Genomic DNA, 12,446 nt, shown 5'->3' on the forward strand with positions numbered 1-12,446 from the left:
CTCTGCGGCCCTCTTCCCCATTGTTGTGGTGGAATTGAGCTCGGTGCACCTCACTTGACCACAGCAAAGCAATAAAATGGCCTCTAAGTGCTGCAGCCTCCATAGTCATCTGAAGTGAGCTGTCTTTCAGCTTCTGCCGCTTTATTTTTTTTTTCCCGTATTTCGCTGCGTCGGTGTGCCGCGTGTATGCACTGCACGCCTACATATACTGTACATCCTTGTGTTCGCTATTATATGTCTTTATTGCTCACGCAAGGTTAGTCTCTGCGAGAATAGGCTCAAATAGAGGAGTCTTTTTGGGACGTGCACACATTTGAACTGCATTTTTGTTCACTTTCTTTGGATCTGTAACAAACGGAGAACGCACATAATCAGAGAAGATTATGCAAGGTTATATTAGGAGATGAATGTGAGGGTACTGATGACACCTGAACAAAAAAGGGTTTACGTTTTTAAAAAGCACCTGGATAAATGCACACATTCAATATTTCTTTGATTTAAATTGAGTAGAATGCTAATGGCTCTGTGTATATATAGCCAGTGACGTATGTTTGGCTCTCATGAATGCCTGTAAATATCTACGCTCATCTGAGCGACACCACCGCCTGATAGGCACTGTAAAAACGAATGAGGATGTCCCGCCGCTCTGGCCGGCAAATGAAAGATAGCCTGCAGATTTAGACGCCTCAGCTTTAAGCTATTGACGTCGGTGAATAATTTAATAACGTATTCAAGAAAATAACCTAGGACCGGTGAGAACAACATTCTCCAGGTAATCCAGCTTCTCGGTTTTAGAATGGGCTTCTATAAGGCACAGTGTTGGCGCTATTGCGTCTGATTGCACAGATGATTGTTTATAGCAGAGTTCCACCTCTGCAGACATTGTAATTAAAAAGAAGATATACTGCATGTGCGCCTGTCGCCGTCCCGCCCCATCTCATCTTGTCAAATAAGCATCTAACGCTTGCAGTGGGCATGTTGGTGGATTTATGAAAGATTCCTCATTGGCTGAATTATAATTGGCACCGTCCTGAGCGTAAACCATTTTTGCCAGGTGTCATACAGGTCACATTAAATGTTACGCCCTGCTGCAATTAAAGCCGTATTTCCTCAAAGCCACATTATTACACCTTTATGTTATACTGTGGTGGTGGTGGGAGGGGGTCTTTCCACCATGTGCGTCTCTATCTCTCCCCCTATCCTCTCTTGGTTTTCATTCTTTCTCTCACAAAACACGTATGGACTTTAGCTTGGTCCCACCGTGCCAGAAACAAATGTTGTTTCTCATTTTCCCAGTGTTAAATGAACAAACATAAGGAATTCAGTCCCTCATAATAAATTGATTAGAGGGGACGAGGCTCCCACACAGCAACAGCAAAAAAAGAGAGAAGAAAAAAAAAAACAGAAATTTGTGTATGTAGCCTGAGGAAGAAGATGAGGCATCCTCTCATCTTCCCCCTACCAAAATGCATTGATTTAAAACCATATATATATATATATATATATATATATATATATATATATATATATATATATATATATATATATATATAATATGTGTGTGTTATCTAGTTGAGTTGCTATAATTCATTCTATAGCTGATCTCATTAAAATGAATGAATAAATATATGACACACTGCCCTCCTCGACAGTTTTCATTCTAATGTTCAGCACCACAGAGCTTAGGTCGAACCAATAGGCTGGAGGGGGTGAGAGAGCTCCCAAGGGGCCGACTGAGGGCTAGACGGTCGTAACAGACTGGTGACCTCGGCTTTGTGACGTCATCTGCCTCGTCTGGTCACCATGGCGTTCATTTTCCCCCCCTCTACTGTTTAATGAATGAGGATGGGATCCTCAGGCTAGCCCATACAGTTAATATTTTTCTTTCCTTTCTGCTGAAATGGAATCCCATAGACGGCTAGGAAGGGCGTTATGTACATTTATTATGGCGGCTTGAGTTTAAAGCATCCCCTGTATCACCTCATCACCTGCTGCTTGGCCACAAGCCTGCTGCGGCTCAGTTTCGGTTTAATTAAAGGCGACATTTTCCAGCAAAGCTCAACGCTTGACATTTCAGTTTTACCCAGGTGGTAACAAGCGGTGTATATGCATTGTCGAGCGAAGCGATGAAACAATACGCACACTGACCACACATAGGAAGTCAACCTGAGGTAAGAGCGAGGCTCAAAACGGATGCTGGCTGTTTCAACAGTTTCTTTGTGCTAAGTGCCAATCTTTTGACCAGATATGCCCTGCTTTTTCCTTCCTCTCTGCTGTCATTGCAAACTCGCCCAGAAGCACCTTTCTTTTTTTTTTTTTTTTCTTCTTCTCCCGCCTCAGCCATTGTAGATTAGCTTAGAACAAGCAAAAATGTAAAAACAAGTTTTATTCATATTTAATTGGACCATGTGTCTTTTTTTTATGTTTGGTCGTCGATGTATCTCAGGACAAGCTTTCCAAGGAGGAGGGGTAAAAAAAAAAAAAAGGGCTCCTCTTACAGCTTGCTTTTTTGTTTCAGCCAGGTGTTTCCTCATGTCGGATCATGCCCTGACGGGGAACAACAGGCCACACGGAAGGTGAGAATTCAGTGTTGAGCTTTAGCTTTTGTGGTCGATGGCACCGAACTATAGCTTTTCGTTTTGTGGTCTTCCTGTGCCAAAAGCAGAGCTCAGAGAGACCTCACTGCAAGCAAGCGGGGCAGGCCGGTGAAGTTGCTCTCTGCGCTGAGGATTAGCACAGGAAGCAGCCCTCGTATGCTGCAGGAGCTCTACGCTCTCTCACTCCTAGCAGAGCCAGGAGCAGGACAAGTGTGGGGATGACACGGCCTTTGTTTGCACAGGAGAGAATCTTGAGTTTTGGAGGCGGGAGAGAAAAGAAAGAGGAGGTGGTCAGGGCAGGCACCAGTTTCATCACTTCCTTCCTTTCTTTAGGTTTTCACACGTTTCCCTCATGAAAACAATAGACAAGAGGAAGGCTGATGAATCCTGGAAAACGCGCACAACACAGTTGAAAACATTAGTTTGAAGTGGTAACGGGGCGCAACTATCATCTTGGTCATCTCCCTTTTCTCTTCTCGGAGGGGTGCGTTTAAACCGGTTATCTTTTGATCGTGATCAAAACCTAAACTTTATTTCTCGACCCCCGTGCGTTGACCCCTCGCTCTGCTGGTTATGCACACTCGCAGACTTGCACAGGTGTTTGGTTGTAGATGTTCAACTTTACCAAATTCCTCTTAGTATTTTTTTTTATACAGATATATGAAACGACTGACTGCCACCTGCGCTGCCTCGTTGCGCCGTGTGGTTTGGGGAAAATGTACTTTGACTTGACAGATGGGTATGCGGGCCTTCAACAGGAAGCCTGGCTGCAGTGTTTCACAATCCCTCCAGAAACAAGAACCGAGCGGCCGCACTCGGGTGCGCCTTTTTTTTTTTTTTTTTCTTAAATAGATGCCAGCTTGCCTGTAGTGGGTACAAGCACGGGGCGGAGGGAGGGGGGGGGGGGCATCCCCTGCATAAGTGGACCCCTGAGACCTCCTGGAGGGGTAGAGGTGTGGCGAACGTCTGTTTTTGGCATGGCTTGTGTCAGCGTGTTTAGCGTTTGCCTGTGAGGGCATTTATATGCAAATGCTAAACAACCTATTGGGGTGGCTAATTACAGCGGGGCCTTTGTGTGTGCCATGCAGCGAGAAGCAGGGAGTTTCTAGCACACCGGGCTTGGACTTCCCCTGCTTGTTTACTCATTGTCTTTCCTTATTACCCCCTCATTGACACTCCCCTTTTATGTGGCAGCGCTGTTTGCCTGCTTTCTGGCTCCTCCCCTTGTAGTGCTGGAGTTAATGTAGCAGATTAAAGAGGCAGCACTCTGGCCATGTTTACTTCCTCTTTTATCTGGTGGCGGAGCTCTGCTTTACTCTGCAGCCATCCTGCCTGCAGCTTTGGGCCAGCCACCGCTCATTCAGGGAGGATTCAACCTCGTACTACGCTCACGCTCGCTTACAACTAATGCTCGGCTAATTACTTTGGGTGATAAAAATGCATTTAGGTCAGGTTCTAATGCGATGCAAATTTATGAGCAAGCAGAAGCAAATATTAACTTGTAGAGTGACGGATAGTCGCTGGATGGGGACAAAGGTTCACCCGCCTCAACTGTCAAATATGAAAATTTGTGTTTGCTATAATTGTCACCGCATGTTCTTTTATTTTTCATAATTTTTTGTTTGCGGGGGCGGTGAGACTGATGAGCTGAGACTCTTTTTTTTGGCTGTGATTCTCTTCTGCTTGAACCAGTGTAATGATATGCTTGCATGCAATAACATAATGAAGTAAAGCAGAATTTAAAGTGAGGCTTTGTTTAATGCTTAGACTGATTGTAGAAGTAGCATTGGAACCGGGTGGGACGGAATTTCAAAGTGGATCACATTAGGAAAGCAATGGGTTGACGATTCAGTATAAATTTGGGATTTTTATCTGTCGAATTAGTGCATAAGTTAGGCAATATTCAGGCACCAGAACTTTCCTATTTGGACATGGGTATTCAAAACAACTGAATTCAATTAAAGCACACTACGGACGAAATCTGGTTTTATAATCAGTTGGCTTTGGTGAAAAAGTTTTGGTGAAAATTTCCTTCAAGTTTTGATGCACTTATGACTCTCTTACTTGGCCCTCCGTTTCGCTTTAAATTGTTACCCATCAAACAGATGAAAGGAAAACAAATCTATAGTTAACCTAACTCATTTAAAACTATCCTTGGATAAGAGGCTGGATGTTACAAAGATGTCTTTATCAGTTTCTTCATTATATTCTAAAAAACAGTTGAAAACAAAGCAGTAGAGACCAGCTCTGCCGCATTCCTGTGAAATTATTTGTCTTGTCTAAAACAAAGAGAGGGGAAGAGAACAAAGCTCTGGTTTCGTGTTTCTTCTCATTTTGGTTTACCACCTAAGTTTCAGAGTTGGTTCCACGTTTCGCCACTACTCGTGTGCCTTACTGTGCTAACTATACTTTCGTTTGACATAGGCTATCACATAAATGCATTCGATGTACTAATAAATTTAAAAGAGGTGGTGGGGTGGGGGGGTTGGGAGAGTGTTTGGCCCAAGAAACCAAAATGGATCAAAGGCCATGTGTGGGGAAGGGCTCCCAGAAAACAGCTGCCCCCTTGCTGTCTCTGCCTCTCACCCTGGCCTGACAGCAGCCAGAAATATGAGGCCTCTCCAGACCTCTGTCCTGGGAAAAAAGGGACAGGACAGCATACATCCACTTTGAAAAGCTTTTATTTCATGTAGCTCTCTCTCTCTCTCTCTCTCTCTCTCTCTCCCTCCCTCCCTCTTTTGCCCTCTCTCGCTCACACAGACATACAAAGAAGAAAGAAAGCCGTTTGTCTTTGCTTATTCACTCATTGCTACAAATAGAAATGCTCGTTTCATAGGAACACCGCTTTAAAACCCACCACATTATCATTTGCTTCATTTCTGGTTGTTGTCCGGTTGTTAAACTGTTTCATTGTCTGTTCAAACCAGTTTTGCTCAATTTGTCTGTCAGTCTTACTCTTTGTCCTTTTTTCTCCTCTCTCCTTATAACTTCAGTGTTGTGGCTGCTCTTTTCCTTTGCCTTTCTTCTACTACAGTTATCTTCTCACCTTTCTTTTGCCACATTTCCACATTGCTGGGATTTCTCTGCCTCTTCTTGGCTTCTTTGGCATGTTCAAACTCAGAGACCGAGTTGAGAAAGGCATTCAGCTCCCTAATCCAGGCTCCCTCTATCAGGAATGCTAATACGCATGATTGTGTGACCCCCAGAAGCCCAGCAACATCTGCAGGAGCCTATGGCAAGACCCCCGCACTCCCACACCCACTGTGCCCCCTGCCTTTGAGCATTCAGTCACTGCCATTATTTTATTGTTTCACTTTTTTTCATGCTTGCAACTGGGCAGTGCAGTTAACCCTCTGCTGCTCAGGCCAGGCTAGCTGCAGTTCTACACACAGGAGCAGAGGGGAACAGAGGAGGGGGGCTTGGACAGCCTTTCCCTGGACAAGCCCCCCTGCCAGCCCATATGGCCTTCTACATGCAACCCTGCCCCTCCTACTGTTTACTTTTGCATTCCACTAATAATCAGTATGCTCATCTACTTTTTGTTTTACATCAATTTCCTTGATTGTCAAACCATGTACTGTAGGAATTAAGTTTTTGTTGCACAATACATTAATTTAAGAACTTTGTTTCTGTCTGACCCCAGGGAAATGGAAAAATAGGCAGCTCTGACAGGACTGTGGTGGTAACAAAAAAACAAAATATATATATATATTTTCTATATATATTTTCATGACCTTTCCCAGGTATCAAAGTAAAAAAAAAAATTTTTTTTTGCCGAGATTGTGTCTGTTTTCAGAAACATGAATTACTCCTAAAGCGTAACTGACAAAGTAAATCTGTGTCATGCTGGAATCCAGCTAATTGAATTAGCCTTTTTTCCCCAAAACTGGCTGCAGTGTTGCGCATGTACTCAATCCTCCCTGTACTATACCCTCTGTGTGTTTTATTCATATTATTACTCAATCTAGTACAGGTATGTGCCAGTTCCTTAGCATTATATCTCATAGAGGCAGTTTTAGGGAATAAGTCAGTTTTGGGTAAGTTACTTTAAAAACCTAAAGTTACTAGTTACTTCTTTAAAAAAGAAACTTAGTTATTTACCAAGTTACAACATTACAAAAGTCATTAATTACCAGGGAAAATAACTATTGCATTACTTTTAAATAAACATGTTTAAATATGTAAAAACATTTGGACCCTCCTAATGGAATTTTAAAATATATGTTCAAATGTTTATTATAGAGCTGAATAAATAAATGTAAATGTAAATTGACAATTAACAGAAGAAACTACAAACAGGAAACACTGTATGCTAATCTAAGCTATTCCTATGTTACTCAGTGATAATATAAAACAAGACACCAATCAAGTTAAGTTCAGGTGTTTTAGATTTTGCACATCAACAAGTTGCAGCTGGCTATCAAATAAGTCAAAAATCTATTTATGATTGTCACGTAACGTACAAATTAAATAAGCCAAACTGTCATGACTTTCAACAAGTATTTTCAGCTTTTCCAAAAGTAAACGTGGTTGAATGTGGTATCAGTGTAATAGTGAAAGGTAAATGCACTTTATAATAAAACTAAGGTATAAACATGCAAACAAGTTGTTAAAAAGACTGAACTTGATGACTGTCTTTAGTAATTGACAGTCTATCTCAAGTCACACAAGTGCTCATCTGACAGCAGAGGTCTAGTAAAGGGTCCCGTTTTCATTTCCTCTACTTACAATCAAATATAAAGAATTCTCATTTGCCAAATCCAACTTCAACTCCATCCATCCTTTAAACTAGTATTTCCATCTCAAAACAAGAAGCTTCTAAAATGTCTCATCAAGTAACCTGTTCCTGTTTTGAAGAGTAGCCTCCCATGGTTTAAGAGTCTCCAGTTGGTCACTGAATGGTGTGACTTTATTGTTTACCTCGGAAAAGTGGGCTAAATCTGGCAGTAGAAGTAAGAGGGGGGGTTGGTTTGTTGTTTCATTGCTTATTTAACCACGCAGCGCAGCATTGCATGGTGGAGCTCACAGTCAGACCAACATAACCACGGTATCGGGCTGTCTGTCAAGCTAATAACAGCTAGCGTTAGCTTATGTTGTCCGGGAGGTGTACTGCTTCACTGTCGCATATACAGGAGCTTTACTGATCTTTTTTTGTCCAAAAATCTGTGTTCAACTTTTAGCTTAGCATGCAGCGTTTTGTTTTTCTTGTCCGTCAAAGAAAGTTTCTTTGAAAAACGCTTTTGTTTTTATCTTGTCTTTAAAGAGAGTTGCATGTTTTCTTCTTGCTGTTCTCTACATGTTGGCAGACTTTAAAACTTCCAGCAGCGGCTCATAGTTTGGGTCAGGCAAGTGACTCCAGGGAGGAGCTTGCAGTGTTACTGTGTGCTGCTGCTGGAAGAAGTGCGCCAATTTGGGTAGATGTGAATGAGCATACATGCACGGCTGTGCATGTATGGACTCACACCTAGGGACAATTTAATGTGATCAGTCAACATTACGTACATGTTTCTCCAAGGAGTCCATACTCCTTGGAGAAAACCCAGGCATGCAAGGAGAGAACACGCAAACACCACACAGTTTCAATGGGCCATTCTTACTACAAAGCAACTGTGCTAACAACTGGCTAAGACACTAAACTGTAGAACTGTTAAGGGTTGCACAAATGTGCTGTCTATTCCTTGTTTTATACTCTCAAACTAGGAACCGTGGAAACAATTTTAGAAGATATAGATTAAAACAGTCTAGATTTTTTTTCCTAAAACAAATTTAAGGAACCAGTCACATAGACTTGGGGGATGGGGGTGTGTGTGTGAGAGGGTAAGAACTTATGTGATTGGGGAAAGCTTTTCGTTTAACATTAACAACACATTAGTAGCTAGTATGGTTCAACCCTATTGTTGTACTTGTCAGGCCAAAGAGGGAACATGTTTAAGTGGATTTAAGGGTGAGCAGCTGCAGCCTTAACAGCCATGAAGTCAGATGCGGGGCTAATTTGCGTATTTAAATGTATGTATATTGTATGAGATGAGTTATTCTGAGGTATCCTTTGAAAATTAGGAAATCTAGCTTTGCAGAGCAGAAAATTGTTTGGATTTACAATGTGCATGCACTATATACATGTTGTATATCCTTCAAAACACAGTGTTTCTTATATAGTCTGAGCTGATTAGGTTTGTGATGTTGGGACAAATGCAGAAACATTGATGGATTATGTATTCTGCTTAAATGCACATTGCAAACTCTAGGAATCCATATGAGGTTGTCTTCTTTCGACCCTGTGTAACAGACAACACACATATGTCCTTTCAGTTGATGTTAGAACAATGAATTTGGGCATTTCTATTAAAAGCCAGGTTGACTTCACCAAAGCCCTTTTAGAAGCTTTTTGCCCATTTCCAACTACCCACTGCATCAAACTTATTCAAGCTGTTTCCTCCACACATGTTGGCATTTTCTTCTTTTACTTGTTGTACTCCATACCCCGAATATCCACTGTGTCCTACTGATTTAAACGAAGGTTTGATTGAATTAATTGTAGATTGCAGCTCCCTCATTCCTATGTTTAAAGACATGTTTCAGGATTTCACAATGGTTTAAAAGGGCTGGGCTCCATAGAGCCAAATTGGATCTGGGTATGTAAATACTCCTTTGATGTTTAATGAGAAACAAAGTTAGCTAATTATAGCAGCTCTGAGAAACATGAGGAGGACAGTGGGAAATGTTTCCATCACTCCCTAGCTCTATAGATTACTGCCTAATTGCCTCAATCGAATCAGGCGGAGACATTAGCCAGAGAGGCAGAGAGTGAGCGAGAAACATGGGGATGGGGCTGATTACACATATCCGTCGGTGGCTCTTTAGATAATCCAGCAAAGGACCAGCAAGCCAGCCGCTCTGACTTCGTATGAGACTGTCTGTCTTCTTTAGACAGCGTGTCTCCCGTGGTTTGCACCCCTCCCCCACTGCAGTTATGAAGGTGAGGATAGCAGGGTACTGTTTTCTCTCCTGCCACGCCAGCCAGCTGCAGAGGTGATTCATACTCTCATGCGGAAGTTTTTCCAACTATAATTACATGTAATTCTGACACATGTTTATGCCTGATTTTACCAGACAGCTTCTCCACTAATGACAAAGTAGTGCAGAACTTCCGCCTAAACATTTGTTATGACAATGTTTTTCTGCATTATGATTCTATGTTGTAATTTTAATTACAAGCTGGGAGACACACAATGGTAGTTTGCCTGGCCTGCTCACAAACTAAGAAAACAGTTTTTTACTTCATACTGAGCGTAGGCACATGGGGGGACGAAGGTGACATTTTCCCTTTATTCTGGGAATTCCTGTTACTGTTGGTGCAGGAAAAATTGCTGTAAATGTGCATCCTGCTTATATTTTGGCAGCAGGGCGCAGGGAATAAGATCTTCCACTGGATCCGTTTCATCCTCGGAGCACAGTGATATTGAGGTCAGCTGTCCAGAATGATCTCATGTTAAGGAATTGGCGAGTCAGCAGGGTCAAAGCAGAACCGCCATGACGAGACTTTCTCCACGGTGATAGCGCTTGCCCTCCTTTTCCTCCCCTTCGTTCCCTTTGCACGGGAGCAGAGAGAGGCTTTGCTGTATCTGTCCCCTCTAACTTTTAGTCAGAATGACAATGTCTTTGTGTTTTTACAGAATCACACCATTGCAGCACTGACCAGTCAAATCTTGAACTTCTGACTACATGAATCAACATGAAACCTGTGGCTTTGGATGTTATAAAAATGGACCTGTGCTTGAAAAGTCATTCAATTAGTTTTCCAGCAAGGATTGTATGGGCCATAGTATGACAGCTATATGTAGTCACTTTGTTTGTGGAACCAGACCCCTGCAAATTCCTTTTTTTACTATTCTGCTGGGAAACTATACTTTGTAAACAGTGAATGGCATTCATGCAGAACGTGCAGGAAGTGGGAGGGTGTCTCATTTGTCCAGATATTTAGCATGGCCACATTGGGTGTGAATCTTCGGAAAGTCACTCAGCTTCTTTTTGTCATTGCATGATGTTTGGGGAGACCTTTTTAAAGCAGTTTAAACAGAGCTTTCCATGTGCTTGTCTTACTCCCTGGTCACATGCGCCCGTCTATATTGGGTGCTAGCAGGCTACAGCCATTTTTTGAATTATTTGCTTAAAAATCTGCCAAATACATTCAGGCTTTTTTTTCAATTTCTCCCTCTTGGAGTACTTTCTTGCCCTTTCCTTGTGCTTCCCTCTCTCTTGCTCACGCGCACACATGTTCCCATAATTTATGGCTGCCGGGTCCTTGATCAATTGATAGCAGGGAATCCTTTGGTAAATAGAGTTTTAGACACATTGCCAATAGACCCGGGCTATTGATTGGTGTGTAAATTAAAAACTTAATCAGGTCTCTGAGATAAGATTTATCTCTGCTCCAAGCAAATTACAGGTCTGGCTTGGAGACATTAAGGCAGGCCAGTTGGCAGTTGAGCGCCGCCCCTTCATCGGTGCCAAGTTTGGATTTGGATCTCCAGCCTCCTCCAGTGACACCATTAGGGCCACTCCTGACCAGTAAAGCTGGTGGTGTACCTCAGGACAACCCTTCCAGTCTGGCCCATGACAACTTTGTTCTCACTCATGTAGATGGAGCTTTTTCTTCTATTTTATTTTATTGACCAGCGTATTAGTTTTATTTATCTAAAATGTCTTAGATATCCATGCTGTACAGTTAGTTTGGCTGACCAAACTAAATATACAGCATGTTGTATAATTTCTTTATGACTTTGTTCTGTTTTGCAGTTCGCCAATAACCTTTTTCTGTCAGCTCTTTATGCCTGCGATGAAAAACGCAAATCATGAAACCCCATGGTTTATTTTTTTCAATTATAATCTCATCTCATCGAGATCGTTTTACACCACAATACATTCACGGACATTGGTACAAGCGCATGGTATTGTCCATATTTTATATGTATTAAGACAATCCTTGGGATTGTGCATTGATCAGTTTATGGATTTCCACAGTAATTGCTGAGGGGAAATTTTCTGTCTCTGTTCTTGTTCATTATTAATATTGGGAAATCTGTGTTCATTCAAAATGTCTGAGAGTAATTTCAGATTAAAACAGCTGAACCTTCAATTCACGCCAGCAGATACAGAGCAGTATGTATTCCTAGAACATAGATAAAACGTCATTAGAGGTACTTCCACAGGTATCTACTGTCTCTAATTAAAACATATACATTTTATGCTTTATGATTAAGACCAGCATTAGGCTCCACTCACGGATTACTGCACATTCCACTATCTCTGCCTGTATTTCTCATATACAAAAGCAATGGAAATGACATTGACCCAAAGAAATAGTAAGAGATAGTGGAAGAGAAATATGTATTAAGCAGATTGTTGAGAAGGTCACAAGTCCATTAGCAGATAACCGTAAATATGCATAAATATAATGAAGTGTACAATCATCCTGAGGGGTGTCATGTTAAAGGAGACTAGGTGACCATCCTTCTGGTTTTGTGCTGTGCTGGATAAGTATAGGCGATCTTGTGAAAGCGTGACATAATCCAACCCATGCAATGGCTACATAATAGTGGCCAACGTCTTCCTTTGTCTGTTTGTGGGGGAGGCTGAGAACATCAGTGATGGGCTTTTTGCCTGATAAGCCCAGAAAATACTCGTTTAGTTAGTAAAAGTGCAGAGGGATCTTGGCCTGATAAACCCGCTGTTTCCTTCTGTAATACCCAACAGCTAAAATCAATAGTTGGGATAATTCTCTTGCTAGTCGCCCAGTCTGCTTTATCTGCAGCCTTCTCCAACCTGTATACTTGGGTGTTTTTCTTAGCG

At 41.9% G+C, this 12,446-nt stretch overlaps 1 protein-coding gene across 7 annotated transcripts in view; it reads left to right on the forward strand.

Moving 5' to 3' along the window:
• Positions 1–12,446, forward strand: part of zfhx3 (zinc finger homeobox 3) — a 357,317-nt gene that overhangs the window by 212,530 nt on the left and 132,341 nt on the right. The window contains exon 2 of one of the 7 annotated variants that reach the window (XM_012882422.3): positions 2,519–2,576. The exons of the other annotated variants lie outside the window; for them this stretch is intronic. The gene's annotated coding sequence lies outside the window, so the exon portion shown is untranslated. The remainder of the gene's footprint in view (positions 1–2,518; positions 2,577–12,446) is intronic. 7 annotated transcript variants of the gene reach the window in all.

Source organism: Fundulus heteroclitus, chromosome 4 (genome assembly GCF_011125445.2).
Source record: "Fundulus heteroclitus isolate FHET01 chromosome 4, MU-UCD_Fhet_4.1, whole genome shotgun sequence".
NCBI classification, from domain to species: Eukaryota; Metazoa; Chordata; class Actinopteri; order Cyprinodontiformes; family Fundulidae; genus Fundulus; species Fundulus heteroclitus.